The sequence below is a fragment of the Oncorhynchus clarkii genome, chromosome 20, assembly GCF_045791955.1.
Source record: "Oncorhynchus clarkii lewisi isolate Uvic-CL-2024 chromosome 20, UVic_Ocla_1.0, whole genome shotgun sequence".
NCBI lineage: Eukaryota > Metazoa > Chordata > Actinopteri > Salmoniformes > Salmonidae > Oncorhynchus > Oncorhynchus clarkii.
Genome location: NC_092166.1, coordinates 71,516,589 through 71,534,419, shown reverse-complemented (window position 1 = coordinate 71,534,419; position 17,831 = coordinate 71,516,589). Strand labels below are relative to the sequence as shown.

At 42.1% G+C, this 17,831-nt stretch overlaps 1 protein-coding gene across 2 annotated transcripts in view; it reads right to left on the bottom strand.

The window, feature by feature from the left end:
* LOC139376859 (endothelial PAS domain-containing protein 1-like) overlaps positions 1–17,831 on the bottom strand; it is a 131,851-nt gene that overhangs the window by 17,874 nt on the left and 96,146 nt on the right. The gene's annotated exons all lie outside the window — the stretch shown is intronic.

The window sequence follows — 17,831 nt, the reverse complement described above, 5'->3', positions numbered from 1 at the left end:
GAGACAAACATTCCCAGCACACTGAAAGTCACTGTGTAACGTACAATACATACTGCACAGTATTTGTATGTTTTTTTAAAAAGTTGACTGAGAACACATTCTCATTTACAGCAACGACCTGGGGAATAGTTACAAGGGAGAGGAGGGGGGTTGAATAAGCCAATTGGAAGCTCAGTATCCAAGATGTTGTAGCTAAATCTAATGAAACCTACACAACCCCCCCAAAAAATCTCTGCAGTCTGCACCACGTTACTTGAAGCCAAGTGAGAAAATGTAGATAAAGTTAATCTGGCATGGGCTCAAAAGGGAGGCAGCAGAGCGACTACAGAGTCCCAGTGAACAAAACGTGGCTCCATGCTGGGGGTCGGAAGCCTGTGATTCCTCCAGTGTGCTTCCCTTAGATAAGAGCTGTTCTCAAGGCCTACGGGGGGCCGAGAAGGCCTGGGCCTGGATTTGGGATTTTGGCCCAGCCCAGAGAATGTAGCCCCAGGGGAGCAACGACTTTCTCATGGGTCTTCGGCTGATGGGAGACTCAACAGTACAGGACCACCTTTTAGCCTGAACACTTGATTTTTTCATCTGTAGTTTCCTTCTCTACAATTTTGAGTAGAATGTTTGGGATTGTAATAACTCCCATTTGAGCTGAGTCATGGTTAAATGAGGTAATAGGTACAGTATGACAGTATGACATCAAACTACTACAGGACTACAAAAGCTTCAACAAAAGCATAGATTATAAAACAGGTCACAGGATGCCATGTCTTGCATCATTTCCTGTAGTGTCTGTACTGTATCCTACTGATCTGAACTCAGAGGACTCCTGTTGAACGTTACATTTTACCCCATCTCAGCAACACTACAGCTCAGTGCAAATGCAACAAATTCAACATAGTTTAAAACACGGCCTGATGCTGTTCTCAAATGGAAATCAACATAGTTTAAAACATGGCCTGATGCTGTTCTCAGATAAACATAGTTTAAAACACGGCCTGATGCTGTTCTCAGATGGAAATCAACATAGTTTAAAACATGGCCTGATGCTGTTCTCAGATGGAAATCAACATAGTTTAAAACACGGCCTGATGCTGTTCGAAGATGGAAATCAACATAGTTTAAAACGCGGCCTGATGCTGTTCTCAGATGGAAATCAACATAGTTTAAAACACGGCCTGATGCTGTTCTCAGATGGAAATCAACATAGTTTAAAACACGGCCTGATGCTGTTCTCAGATGGAAATCAACATAGTTTAAAACACGGCCTGATGCTGTTCTCAGATAAACATAGTTTAAAACGCGGCCTGATGCTGTTCTCAGATGGAAATCAACATAGTTTAAAACACGGCCTGATGCTGTTCTCAGATGGAAATCAACATAGTTTAAAACGCGGCCTGATGCTGTTCTCAGATAAACATAGTTTAAAACACGGCCTGATGCTGTTCTCAGATGGAAATCAACATAGTTTAAAACACGGCCTGATGCTGTTCTCAGATAAACATAGTTTAAAACACGGCCTGATGCTGTTCTCAGATGGAAATCAATATAGTTTAAAACGGCCTGATGCTGTTCTCAGATAAACATAGTTTAAAACACGGCCTGATGCTGTTCTCAGATGGAAATCAACATAGTTTAAAACACGGCCTGATGCTGTTCTCAGATAAACATAGTTTAAAACGCGGCCTGATGCTGTTCACAGATGGAAATCAACATAGTTTAAAACACGGCCTGATGCTGTTCTCAGATGGAAATCAACATAGTTTTAAACACGGCCTGATGCTGTTCTCAGATAAACATAGTTTAAAACGCGGCCTGATGCTGTTCTCAGATGGAAATCAACATAGTTTAAAACACGGCCTGATGCTGTTCTCAGATGGAAATCAACATAGTTTAAAACACGGCCTGATGCTGTTCTCAGATAAACATAGTTTAAAACGCGGCCTGATGCTGTTCTCAGAAGGAAATCAACATAGTTTAAAACACGGCCTGATGCTGTTCTCAGATGGAAATCAACATAGTTTAAAACACGGCCTGATGCTGTTCTCAGATAAACATAGTTTAAAACACGGCCTGATGCTGTTCTCAGATGGAAATCAACATAGTTTAAAACACGGCCTGATGCTGTTCTCAGATAAACATAGTTTAAAACACGGCCTGATGCTGTTCTCAGATGGAAATCAACATAGTTTAAAACGGCCTGATGCTGTTCTCAGATAAACATAGTTTAAAACACGGCCTGATGCTGTTCTCAGATGGAAATCAACATAGTTTAAAACACGGCCTGATGCTGTTCTCAGATAAACATAGTTTAAAACGCGGCCTGATGCTGTTCACAGATGGAAATCAACATAGTTTAAAACACGACCTGATGCTGTTCTCAGATGGAAATCAACAAAGTTTAAAACACGGCCTGATGCTGTTCTCAGATAAACATAGTTTAAAACGCGGCCTGATGCTGTTCTCAGATGGAAATCAACATAGTTTAAAACACGGCCTGATGCTGTTCTCAGATGGAAATCAACATAGTTTAAAACACGGCCTGATGCTGTTCTCAGATGGAAATCAACATAGTTTAAAACACGGCCTGATGCTGTTCTCAGATAAACATAGTTTAAAACACGGCCTGATGCTGTTCTCAGATGGAAATCAACATAGTTTAAAACACGGCCTGATGCTGTTCTCAGATGGAAATCAACATAGTTTAAAACATGGCCTGATGCTGTTCTCAGATGGAAATAAACATAGTTTAAAACACGGCCTGATGCTGTTCTCAGATGGAAATCAACATAGTTTAAAACATGGCCTGATGCTGTTCTCAGATAAACATAGTTTAAAACGCGGCCTGATGCTGTTCTCAGATAAACATAGTTTAAAACACGGCCTGATGCTGTTCTCAGATGGAAATCAACATAGTTTAAAACACGGCCTGATGCTGTTCTCAGATGGAAATCAACATAGTTTAAAACATGGCCTGATGCTGTTCTCAGATAAACATAGTTTAAAACACGGCCTGATGCTGTTCTCAGATGGAAATCTACATAGTAAATCATGTAGCGGTAACCGGCGCCGACAGAGATGGCCGCCTCGCTTCGCGTTCCTAGGAAACTATGCAGTTTTTTGTTTTTTTACGTGTTATTTCTTACATTAGTACCCCAGGTCATCTTAGGTTTCATTACATACAGTCGAGAAGAACTACTGAATATAAGATCAGCATCAACTCACCATCAGTACGACCAAGAATATGTTTTTCGCGACGCGGATCCTGTGTTCTGCTTAACAAACAGGACAACGGAGTGGATCCTATGCAGCGACCCAAAAAAACGACTCCGAAAGAGAGGGAAACGAGGCGGTCTTCTGGTCAGACTCCGGAGACGGGCACAGCGCGCACCACTCCCTAGCATTCTTCTTGCCAATGTCCAGTCTCTTGACAACAAGGTTGATGAAATCCGAGCAAGGGTAGCATTCCAGAGGGACATCAGAGACTGTAACGTTCTTTGCTTCACGGAAACGTGGCTTACTGGAGAGACGCAATCCGAAGCGGTGCAGCCAACAGGTTTCTCCACGCATCGCGCAGACAGGAAAAAACATCTTTCTGGTAAAAAGAGGGGCGGGGGCGTATGCCTTATGACTAACGTGACATGGTGCGATGAAAGAAACATACAGGAACTCAAATCCTTCTGTTCACCTGATTTAGAATTCCTCACAATCAAATGTAGACCGCATTATCTACCAAGAGAATTCTCTTCGATTATAATCACAGCCGTATATATCCCCCCCCAAGCAGACACATCGATGGCTCTGAACGAACTTTATTTAACTCTCTGCAAACTGGAAACAATTTATCCGGAGGCTGCATTCATTGTAGCTGGGGATTTTAACAAGGCTAATCTGAAAACAAGACTCCCCAAATTTTATCAGCATATCGATTGCGCAACCAGGGGAGGAAAGACCTTGGACCATTGTTACTCTAACTTCCGCGACGCATATAAGGCCCTGCCCCGCCCCCCTTTCGGAAAAGCTGACCACGACTCCATTTTGTTGATCCCTGCCTACAGACAGAAACTAAAACAAGAGGCTCCCACGCTGAGGTCTGTCCAACGCTGGTCCGACCAAGCTGACTCCACACTCCAAGACTGCTTCCATCACGTGGACTGGGAGATGTTTCGTATTGCGTCAGATAACAACATTGACGAATACGCTGATTCGGTGTGCGAGTTCATTAGAACGTGCGTTGAAGATGTCGTTCCCATAGCAACGATTAAAACATTCCCTAACCAGAAACCGTGGATTGATGGCAGCATTCGTGTGAAACTGAAATCGCGAACCACTGCTTTTAATCAGGGCAAGGTGTCTGGTAACATGACCGAATACAAACAGTGCAGCTATTCCCTCCGCAAGGCTATCAAACAAGCTAAGCGCCAGTACAGAGACAAAGTAGAATCTCAATTCAACGGCTCAGACACAAGAGGCATGTGGCAGGGTCTACAGTCAATCACGGACTACAGGAAGAAACCCAGCCCAGTCACGGACCAGGATGTCTTGCTCCCAGGCAGACTAAATAACTTTTTTGCCCGCTTTGAGGACAATACAGTGCCACTGACACGGCCTGCAACGAAAACATGCGGTCTCTCCTTCACTGCAGCCGAGGTGAGTAAGACATTTAAACGTGTTAACCCTCGCAAGGCTGCAGGCCCAGATGGCATCCCCAGCCGCGCCCTCAGAGCATGCGCAGACCAGCTAGCCGGTGTGTTTACGGACATATTCAATCAATCCCTATACCAGTCTGCTGTTCCCACATGCTTCAAGAGGGCCACCATTGTTCCTGTTCCCAAGAAAGCTAAGGTAACTGAGCTAAATGACTACCGCCCCGTAGCACTCACATCCGTCATCATGAAGTGCTTTGAGAGACTAGTCAAGGACCATATCACCTCCACCCTACCTGACACCCTAGACCCACTCCAATTTGCTTACCGCCCAAATAGGTCCACAGACGATGCAATCTCAACCACACTGCACACTGCCCTAACCCATCTGGACAAGAGGAATACCTATGTGAGAATGCTGTTCATCGACTACAGCTCGGCATTCAACACCATAGTACCCTCCAAGCTCGTCATCAAGCTCGAGACCCTGGGTCTCGACCCCGCCCTGTGCAACTGGGTACTGGACTTCCTGACGGGCCGCCCCCAGGTGGTGAGGGTAGGCAACAACATCTCCTCCCCGCTGATCCTCAACACTGGGGCCCCACAAGGTTGCGTTCTGAGCCCTCTCCTGTACTCCCTGTTCACCCACGACTGCGTGGCCACGCACGCCTCCAACTCAATCATCAAGCTTGCGGACGACACAACAGTGGTAGGCTTGATTACCAACAACGATGAGACGGCCTACAGGGAGGAGGTGAGGGCCCTCGGAGTGTGGTGTCAGGAAAACAACCTCACACTCAACGTCAACAAAACTAAGGAGATGATTGTGGACTTCAGGAAACAGCAGAGGGAACACCCCCCTATCCACATCGATGGAACAGTAGTGGAGAGGGTAGCAAGTTTTAAGTTCCTCGGCATACACATCACAGACAAACTGAATTGGTCCACTCACACAGACAGCATCGTGAAGAAGGCGCAGCAGCGCCTCTTCAACCTCAGGAGGCTGAAGAAATTCGGCTTGTCACCAAAAGCACTCACAAACTTCTACAGATGCACAATCGAGAGCATCCTGGCGGGCTGTATCACCGCCTGGTATGGCAACTGCACCGCCCTCAACCGTAAGGCTCTCCAGAGGGTAGTGAGGTCTGCACAACGCATCACCGGGGGCAAACTACCTGCCCTCCAGGACACCTACACCACCCGATGTCACAGGAAGGCCATAAAGATCATCAAGGACATCAACCACCCGAGCCACTGCCTGTACACCCCGCTATCATCCAGAAGGCGAGGTCAGTACAGGTGCATCAAAGCTGGGACCGAGAGACTAAAAAACAGCTTCTATCTCAAGGCCATCAGACTGTTAAACAGCCACCACTAACACTGAGTGGCTGCTGCCAACACACTGACACTGACTCAACTCCAGCCACTTTAATAATGGGAATTGATGGGAAATGATGTAAATATATCACTAGCCACTTTAAACAATGCTACCTTATATAAATGTTACTTACCCTACATTATTCATCTCATACGCATACGTATATACTGTACTCTATATCATCGACGGTATCCTTATGTAATACATGTATCACTAGCCACTTTATACTATACTATGCCACTTTGTTTACATACTCATCTCATTTGTACATACTGTACCCGATACCATCTACTGTATCTTGCCTATGCTGCTCTGTACCATCACTCATTCATATATCCTTATGTACATATTCTTTATCCCCTTACACTGTGTACAAGACAGTAGTTTTGGAATTGTTAGTTAGATTACTTGTTATTACTGCATTGTCGGAACTAGAAGCACAAGCATTTCGCTACACTCGCATTAACATCTGCTAACCATGTGTATGTGACAAATAAAATTTGATTTGATTTGATTTGATTTGATAGTTTAAAACATGGCCTGATGCTGTTCTCAGATAAACATAGTTTAAAACACGGCCTGATGCTGTTCTCAGATGGAAATCAACATAGTTTAAAACATGGCCTGATGCTGTTCTCAGATGGAAATCAACATAGTTTAAAACACGGCCTGATGCTGTTCTCAGATGGAAATCAACATAGTTTAAAACATGGCCTGATGCTGTTCTCAGATGGAAATCAACATAGTTTAAAACACGGCCTGATGCTGTTCTCAGATGGAAATCAACATAGTTTAAAACGCGGCCTGATGCTGTTCTCAGATGGAAATCAACATAGTTTAAAACATGGCCTGATGCTGTTCTCAGATGGAAATCAACATAGTTTAAAACACGGCCTGATGCTGTTCTCAGATAAACATAGTTTAAAACGCGGCCTGATGCTGTTCTCAGATTGAAATCAACATAGTTTAAAGCACGGCCTGATGCTGTTCTCAGATAAACATAGTTTAAAACACGGCCTGATGCTGTTCTCAGAAGGAAATCAACATAGTTTAAAACACGGCCTGATGCTGTTCTCAGATAAACATAGTTTAAAACACGGCCTGATGCTGTTTTCAGATAAACATAGTTTAAAACACGGCCTGATGCTGTTCTCAGACGGAAATCAACATAGTTTAAAACGAGGCCTGATGCTGTTCTCAGATAAACATAGTTTAAAACACGGCCTGATGCTGTTCTCAGATGGAAATAAACATAGTTTAAAACACGGCCTGATGCTGTTCTCAGATGGAAATCAACATAGTTTAAAACGCGGCCTGATGCTGTTCTCAGACGGAAATCAACATAGTTTAAAACACGGCCTGATGCTGTTCTCAGATAAACATAGTTTAAAACACGGCCTGATGCTGTTCTCAGATGGAAATCAACATAGTTTAAAACACGGCCTGATGCTGTTCTCAGATGGAAATCAACATAGTTTAAAACACGGCCTGATGCTGTTCTCAGATGGAAATCAACATAGTTTAAAACACGGCCTGTTGCTGTTCTCAGATGGAAATCAACATAGTTTAAAACACGGCCTGATGCTGTTCTCAGATAAACATAGTTTAAAACGCGGCCTGATGCTGTTCTCAGATGGAAATCAACATAGTTTAAAACACGGCCTGATGCTGTTCTCAGATAAACATAGTTTAAAACGCGGCCTGATGCTGTTCTCAGATGGAAATCAACATAGTTTAAAACACGGCCTGATGCTGTTCTCAAACGGAAATCAACATAGATTAAAACGCGGCCTGATGCTCTTCTCAGACGGAAATCAACATAGTTTAAAACGCGGCCTGATGCTGTTCTCAGACGGAAATCAACATAGTTTAAAACGCGGCCTGATGCTGTTCTCAGACGGAAATCAACATAGTTTAAAACACGGCCTGATGCTGTTCTCAGACGGAAATCAACATAGTTTAAAACACGGCCTGATGCTGTTCTCAGATAAACATAGTTTAAAACGCGGCCTGATGCTGTTCTCAGATGGAAATCAACATAGATTAAAACGCGGCCTGATGCTGTTCTCAGACGGAAATCAACATAGTTTAAAACGCGGCCTGATGCTGTTCTCAGACGGAAATCAACATAGTTTAAAACGCGGCCTGATGCTGTTCTCAGATAAACGTAGTTTAAAACACGGCCTGATGCTTTTCTCAGACGGAAATCAACATAGATTAAAACGCGGCCTGATGCTGTTCTCAGACGGAAAACAACATAGTTTAAAACGAGGCCTGATGCTGTTCTCAGATGGAAATCAACATAGTTTAAAACACGGCCTGATGCTGTTCTCAGATGGAAATCAACATAGTTTAAAACACGGCCTGATGCTGTTCTCAGATAAACATAGTTTAAAACACGGCCTGATGCTGTTCTCAGATAAACATAGTTTAAAACGCGGCCTGATGCTGTTCTCAGATGGAAATCAACATAGTTTAAAACACGGCCTGATGCTGTTCTCAGATGGAAATCAACATAGTTTAAAACACGGCCTGATGCTGTTCTCAGATGGAAATCAACATAGTTTAAAACACGGCCTGATGCTGTTCTCAGATAAACATAGTTTAAAACGCGGCCTGATGCTGTTCTCAGATGGAAATCAACATAGTTTAAAACGCGGCCTGATGCTGTTCTCAGATAAACATAGTTTAAAACGCGGCCTGATGCTGTTCTCAGATGGAAATCAACATAGTTTAAAACGCGGCCTGATGCTGTTCTCAGAAAAACATAGTTTAAAACACGGCCTGATGCTGTTCTCAGATGGAAATCAACATAGTTTAAAACACGGCCTGATGCTGTTCTCAGGTGGAAATCAACATAGTTTAAAACATGGCCTGATGCTGTTCTCAGATAAACATAGTTTAAAACATGGCCTGATGCTGTTCTCAGATGGAAATCAACATAGTTTAAAACACGGCCTGATGCTGTTCTCAGATGGAAATCAACATAGTTTAAAACACGGCCTGATGCAGTTCTCAGATGGAAATCAACATAGTTTAAAACACGGCCTGATGCTGTTCTCAGATAAACATAGTTTAAAACGCGGCCTGATGCTGTTTTTAGATGGAAATCAACATAGTTTAAAACGCGGCCTGATGCTGTTCTCAGATAAACATAGTTTAAAACGCGGCCTGATGCTGTTCTCAGATGGAAATCAACATAGTTTAAAACGCGGCCTGATGCTGTTCTCAGAAAAACATAGTTTAAAACACGGCCTGATGCTGTTCTCAGATGGAAATCAACATAGTTTAAAACACGGCCTGATGCTGTTCTCAGATGGAAATCAACATAGTTTAAAACATGGCCTGATGCTGTTCTCAGATAAACATAGTTTAAAACGCGGCCTGATGCTGTTCTCAGATAAACATAGTTTAAAACATGGCCTGATGCTGTTCTCAGATGGAAATCAACATAGTTTAAAACACGGCCTGATGCTGTTCTCAGATAAACATAGTTTAAAACACGGCCTGATGCTGTTCTCAGACGGAAATCAACATAGTTTAAAACACGGCCTGATGCTGTTCTCAGATAAACATAGTTTAAAACACGGCCTGATGCTGTTCTCAGATGGAAATCAACATAGTTTAAAACACGGCCTGATGCTGTTCTCAGATGGAAATCAACATAGTTTAAAACACGGCCTGATGCTGTTCTCAGATAAACATAGTTTAAAACACGGCCTGATGCTGTTCTCAGATGGAAATCAACATAGTTTAAAACGGCCTGATGCTGTTCTCAGATAAACATAGTTTAAAACACGGCCTGATGCTGTTCTCAGATGGAAATCAACATAGTTTAAAACACGGCCTGATGCTGTTCTCAGATAAACATAGTTTAAAACACGGCCTGATGCTGTTCTCAGATGGAAATCAACATAGTTTAAAACACGGCCTGATGCTGTTCTCAGATAAACATTGTTTAAAACGCGGCCTGATGCTGTTCTCAGAAGGAAATCAACATAGTTTAAAACACGGCCTGATGCTGTTCTCAGATGGAAATCAACATAGTTTAAAACGCGGCCTGATGCTGTTCTCAGATAAACATAGTTTAAAACACGGCCTGATGCTGTTCTCAGATGGAAATCAACATAGTTTAAAACACGGCCTGATGCTGTTCTCAGATAAACATAGTTTAAAACACGGCCTGATGCTGTTCTCAGATGGAAATCAACATAGTTTAAAACGGCCTGATGCTGTTCTCAGATAAACATAGTTTAAAACACGGCCTGATGCTGTTCTCAGATGGAAATCAACATAGTTTAAAACACGGCCTGATGCTGTTCTCAGATAAACATAGTTTAAAACACGGCCTGATGCTGTTCTCAGATGGAAATCAACATAGTTTAAAACACGGCCTGATGCTGTTCTCAGATAAACATTGTTTAAAACGCGGCCTGATGCTGTTCTCAGAAGGAAATCAACATAGTTTAAAACACGGCCTGATGCTGTTCTCAGATGGAAATCAACATAGTTTAAAACGCGGCCTGATGCTGTTCTCAGATAAACATAGTTTAAAACACGGCCTGATGCTGTTCTCAGATGGAAATCAACATAGTTTAAAACACGGCCTGATGCTGTTCTCAGATAAACATAGTTTAAAACACGGCCTGATGCTGTTCTCAGATGGAAATCAACATAGTTTAAAACGGCCTGATGCTGTTCTCAGATAAACATAGTTTAAAACACGGCCTGATGCTGTTCTCAGATGGAAATCAACATAGTTTAAAACACGGCCTGATGCTGTTCTCAGATAAACATAGTTTAAAACGCGGCCTGATGCTGTTCACAGATGGAAATCAACATAGTTTAAAACACGACCTGATGCTGTTCTCAGATGGAAATCAACAAAGTTTAAAACACGGCCTGATGCTGTTCTCAGATAAACATAGTTTAAAACGCGGCCTGATGCTGTTCTCAGATGGAAATCAACATAGTTTAAAACACGGCCTGATTCTGTTCTCAGATGGAAATCAACATAGTTTAAAACACGGCCTGATGCTGTTCTCAGATGGAAATCAACATAGTTTAAAACATGGCCTGATGCTGTTCTCAGATAAACATAGTTTAAAACACGGCCTGATGCTGTTCTCAGATGGAAATCTACATAGTTTAAAACATGGCCTGATGCTGTTCTCAGATAAACATAGTTTAAAACACGGCCTGATGCTGTTCTCAGATGGAAATCAACATAGTTTAAAACATGGCCTGATGCTGTTCTCAGATGGAAATCAACATAGTTTAAAACACGGCCTGATGCTGTTCTCAGATGGAAATCAACATAGTTTAAAACATGGCCTGATGCTGTTCTCAGATGGAAATCAACATAGTTTAAAACACGGCCTGATGCTGTTCTCAGATGGAAATCAACATAGTTTAAAACGCGGCCTGATGCTGTTCTCAGATGGAAATCAACATAGTTTAAAACATGGCCTGATGCTGTTCTCAGATGGAAATCAACTTAGTTTAAAACACGGCCTGATGCTGTTCTCAGATAAACATAGTTTAAAACGCGGCCTGATGCTGTTCTCAGATTGAAATCAACATAGTTTAAAGCACGGCCTGATGCTGTTCTCAGATAAACATAGTTTAAAACACGGCCTGATGCTGTTCTCAGATGGAAATCAACATAGTTTAAAACGCGGCCTGATGCTGTTCTCAGATAAACATAGTTTAAAACATGGCCTGATGCTGTTCTCAGATGGAAATCAACATAGTTTAAAACGGCCTGATGCTGTTCTCAGATAAACATAGTTTAAAACATGGCCTGATGCTGTTCTCAGATGGAAATCAACATAGTTTAAAACATGGCCTGATGCTGTTCTCAGATAAACATAGTTTAAAACGCGGCCTGATGCTGTTCACAGATGGAAATCAACATAGTTTAAAACACGGCCTGATGCTGTTCTCAGATGGAAATCAACATAGTTTAAAACACGACCTGATGCTGTTCTCAGATAAACATAGTTTAAAACACGGCCTGATGCTGTTCTCAGATGGAAATCAACATAGTTTAAAACACGGCCTGATGCTGTTCTCAGATGGAAATCAACATAGTTTAAAACATGGCCTGATGCTGTTCTCAGATGGAAATCAACATAGTTTAAAACACGGCCTGATGCTGTTCTCAGATAAACATAGTTTAAAACACGGCCTGATGCTGTTCTCAGATGGAAATCAACATAGTTTAAAACACGGCCTGATGCTGTTCTCAGATGGAAATCAACATAGTTTAAAACGCGGCCTGATGCTGTTCTCAGATGGAAATCAACATAGTTTAAAACACGGCCTGATGCTGTTCTCAGATGGAAATCAACATAGTTTAAAACGCGGCCTGATGCTGTTCTCAGATAAACATAGTTTAAAACACGGCCTGATGCTGTTCTCAGATGGAAATCAACATAGTTTAAAACACGGCCTGATGCTGTTCTCAGATAAACATAGTTTAAAACACGGCCTGATGCTGTTCTCAGAAGGAAATCAACATAGTTTAAAACACGGCCTGATGCTGTTCTCAGACGGAAATCAACATAGTTTAAAACGAGGCCTGATGCTGTTCTCAAATAAACATAGTTTAAAACACGGCCTGATGCTGTTCTCAGATGGAAATAAACATAGTTTAAAACACGGCCTGATGCTGTTCTCAGATGGAAATCAACATAGTTTAAAACGCGGCCTGATGCTGTTCTCAGACGGAAATCAACATAGTTTAAAACACGGCCTGATGCTGTTCTCAGATAAACATAGTTTAAAACACGGCCTGATGCTGTTCTCAGATGGAAATCAACATAGTTTAAAACACGGCCTGATGCTGTTCTCAGATGGAAATCAACATAGTTTAAAACACGGCCTGATGCTGTTCTCAGATGGAAATCAACATAGTTTAAAACACGGCCTGTTGCTGTTCTCAGATGGAAATCAACATAGTTTAAAACACGGCCTGATGCTGTTCTCAGATATACATAGTTTAAAAACACGGCCTGATGCTGTTCTCAGATGGAAATCAACATAGTTTAAAACGCGGCCTGATGCTGTTCTCAGATAAACATAGTTTATGGGGCCCCACAAGGGTGCGTTCTGAGCCCTCTCCTGTACTCCCTGTTCACCCACGACTGCGTGGCCACGCACGCCTCCAACTCAATCATCAAGTTTGCGGACGACACAACAGTGGTAGGCTTGATTACCAACAACGACGAGACGGCCTACAGGGAGGAGGTGAGGGCCCTCGGAGTGTGGTGTCAGGAAAATAACCTCACACTCAACGTCAACAAAACTAAGGAGATGATTGTGGACTTCAGGAAACAGCAGAGGGAACACCCCCCTATCCACATCGATGGAACAGTAGTGGAGAGGGTAGCAAGTTTTAAGTTCCTCGGCATACACATCACAGACAAACTGAATTGGTCCACTCACACAGACAGCATTGTGAAGAAGGCGCAGCAGCGCCTCTTCAACCTCAGGAGGCTGAAGAAATTCGGCTTGTCACCAAAAGCACTCACAAACTTCTACAGATGCACAATCGAGAGCATCCTGGCGGGCTGTATCACCGCCTGGTACGGCAACTGCTCCGCCCTCAACCGTAAGGCTCTCCAGAGGGTAGTGAGGTCTGCACAACGCATCACCGGGGGCAAACTACCTGCCCTCCAGGACACCTACACCACCCGATGTCACAGGAAGGCCATAAAGATCATCAAGGACATCAACCACCCGAGCCACTGCCTGTTCACCCCGCTATCATCCAGAAGGCGAGGTCAGTACAGGTGCATCAAAGCTGGGACCGAGAGACTGAAAAACAGCTTCTATCTCAAGGCTATCAGACTGTTAAACAGCCACCACTAACATTGAGTGGCTGCTGCCAACACACTGACACTGACTCAACTCCAGCCACTTTAATAATGGGAATTGATGGGAAATGATGTAAATATATCACTAGCCACGTTAAACAATGCTACCTTATATAATGTTACTTACCCTACATTATTCATCTCATATGCATACGTATATACTGTACTCTATATCATCGACTGTATCCTTATGTAATACATGTATCACTAGCCACTTTAACTATGCCACTTTGTTTACATACTCATCTCATATGTATATACTGTACTCGATACCATCTACTGTATCTGCCTATGCTGCTCTGTACCATCACTCATTCATATATCCTTATGTACATATTCTTTATCCCCTCACACTGTGTACAAGACAGTAGTTTTGGAATTGTTAGTTAGATTACTTGTTGGTTATTACTGCATTGTCGGAACTAGAAGCACAAGCATTTCGCTACACTCGCATTAACATCTGCTAACCATGTGTATGTGACAAATAAAATTTGATTTGATTTGATTTGATTTGATTTGATTTGATTTAAAACGCGGCCTGATGCTGTTCTCAGATGGAAATCAACATAGTTTAAAACAAGGCCTGATGCTGTTCTCAAACGGAAATCAACATAGATTAAAACGCGGCCTGATGCTGTTCTCAGACGGAAATCAACATAGTTTAAAACGCGGCCTGATGCTGTTCTCAGACGGAAATCAACATAGTTTAAAACGCGGCCTGATGCTGTTCTCAGATAAACGTAGTTTAAAACACGGCCTGATGCTGTTCTCAGACGGAAATCAACATAGATTAAAACGCGGCCTGATGCTGTTCTCAGACGGAAAACAACATAGTTTAAAACGAGGCCTGATGCTGTTCTCAGATAAACATAGTTTAAAACACGGCCTGATGCTGTTCTCAGATGGAAATAAACATAGTTTAAAACACGGCCTGATGCTGTTCTCAGATGGAAATCAACATAGTTTAAAACACGGCCTGATGCTGTTCTCAGATGGAAATCAACATAGTTTAAAACACGGCCTGATGCTGTTCTCAGATAAACATAGTTTAAAACACGGCCTGATGCTGTTCTCAGATAAATATAGTTTAAAACGCGGCCTGATGCTGTTCTCAGATGGAAATCAACATAGTTTAAAACACGGCCTGATGCTGTTCTCAGATGGAAATCAACATAGTTTAAAACACGGCCTGATGCTGTTCTCAGATGGAAATCAACATAGTTTAAAACACGGCCTGATGCTGTTCTCAGATAAACATAGTTTAAAACGCGGCCTGATGCTGTTCTCAGATGGAAATCAACATAGTTTAAAACGCGGCCTGATGCTGTTCTCAGATAAACATAGTTTAAAACGCGGCCTGATGCTGTTCTCAGATGGAAATCAACATAGTTTAAAACGCGGCCTGATGCTGTTCTCAGAAAAACATAGTTTAAAACACGGCCTGATGCTGTTCTCAGATGGAAATCAACATAGTTTAAAACACGGCCTGATGCTGTTCTCAGATGGAAATCAACATAGTTTAAAACATGGCCTGATGCTGTTCTCAGATAAACATAGTTTAAAACGCGGCCTGATGCTGTTCTCAGATAAACATAGTTTAAAACATGGCCTGATGCTGTTCTCAGATGGAAATCAACATAGTTTAAAACACGGCCTGATGCTGTTCTCAGATAAACATAGTTTAAAACACGGCCTGATGCTGTTCTCAGACGGAAATCAACATAGTTTAAAACACGGCCTGATGCTGTTCTCAGATAAACATAGTTTAAAACACGGCCTGATGCTGTTCTCAGATGGAAATCAACATAGTTTAAAACACGGCCTGATGCTGTTCTCAGATAAACATAGTTTAAAACACGGCCTGATGCTGTTCTCAGATGGAAATGAACATAGTTTAAAACACGGCCTGATGCTGTTCTCAGATAAACATAGTTTAAAACACGGCCTGATGCTGTTCTCAGATAAACATAGTTTAAAACACAGCCTGATGCTGTTCTCAGATAAACATAGTTTAAAACACGGCCTGATGCTGTTCTCAGATAAACATAGTTTAAAACACGGCCTGATGCTGTTCTCAGATAAACATAGTTTAAAACACGGCCTGATGCTGTTCTCAGATGGAAATCAACATAGTTTAAAACACGGCCTGATGCTGTTCTCAGATAAACATAGTTTAAAAAACGGCCTGATGCTGTTCTCAGATGGAAATCAACATAGTTTAAAACGCGGCCTGATGCTGTTCTCAGATGGAAATCAACATAGTTTAAAACATGGCCTGATGCTGTTCTCAGATAAACATAGTTTAAAACACGGCCTGATGCTGTTCTCAGATGGAAATCAACATAGTTTAAAACACGGCCTGATGCTGTTCTCAGATAAACATAGTTTAAAACACGGCCTGATGCTGTTCTCAGACGGAAATCAACATAGTTTAAAACATGGCCTGATGCTGTTCTCAGATGGAAATCAACATAGTTTAAAACACGGCCTGATGCTGTCCTCAGATGGAAATCAACATAGTTTAAAACACGGCCTGATGCTGTTCTCAGACGGAAATCAACATAGTTTAAAACACGGCCTGATGCTGTTCTCAGATGGAAATCAACATAGTTTAAAACACGGCCTGATGCTGTTCTCAGATGGAAATCAACATAGTTTTAAACACGGCCTGATGCTGTTCTCAGATGGAAATCAACATAGTTTAAAACACGGCCTGATGCTGTTCTCAGATAAACATAGTTTAAAACACGGCCTGATGCTGTTCTCAGATAAACATAGTTTAAAACACGGCCTGATGCTGTTCTCAGATAAACATAGTTTAAAACACGGCCTGATGCTGTTCTCAGATAAACATAGTTTAAAACACGGCCTGATGCTGTTCTCAGATGAACATAGTTTAAAACACGGCCTGATGCTGTTCTCAGATAAACATAGTTTAAAACACGGCCTGATGCTGTTCTCAGATGGAAATCAACATAGTTTAAAACACGGCCTGATGCTGTTCTCAGATAAACATAGTTTAAAAAACGGCCTGATGCTGTTCTCAGATGGAAATCAACATAGTTTAAAACGCGGCCTGATGCTGTTCTCAGATGGAAATCAACATAGTTTAAAACATGGCCTGATGCTGTTCTCAGATAAACATAGTTTAAAACACGGCCTGATGCTGTTCTCAGATGGAAATCAACATAGTTTAAAACACGGCCTGATGCTGTTCTCAGATGGAAATGAACATAGTTTAAAACACGGCCTGATGCTGTTCTCAGATAAACATAGTTTAAAACACGGCCTGATGCTGTTCTCAGATAAACATAGTTTAAAACACGGCCTGATGCTGTTCTCAGATAAACATAGTTTAAAACACGGCCTGATGCTGTTCTCAGATAAACATAGTTTAAAACACGGCCTGATGCTGTTCTCAGATAAACATAGTTTAAAACACGGCCTGATGCTGTTCTCAGATGGAAATCAACATAGTTTAAAACACGGCCTGATGCTGTTCTCAGATAAACATAGTTTAAAAAACGGCCTGATGCTGTTCTCAGATGGAAATCAACATAGTTTAAAACGCGGCCTGATGCTGTTCTCAGATGGAAATCAACATAGTTTAAAACATGGCCTGATGCTGTTCTCAGATAAACATAGTTTAAAACACGGCCTGATGCTGTTCTCAGATGGAAATCAACATAGTTTAAAACACGGCCTGATGCTGTTCTCAGATAAACATAGTTTAAAACACGGCCTGATGCTGTTCTCAGACGGAAATCAACATAGTTTAAAACATGGCCTGATGCTGTTCTCAGATGGAAATCAACATAGTTTAAAACACGGCCTGATGCTGTTCTCAGATGGAAATCAACATAGTTTAAAACACGGCCTGATGCTGTTCTCAGATGGAAATCAACATAGTTTAAAACACGGCCTGATGCTGTTCTC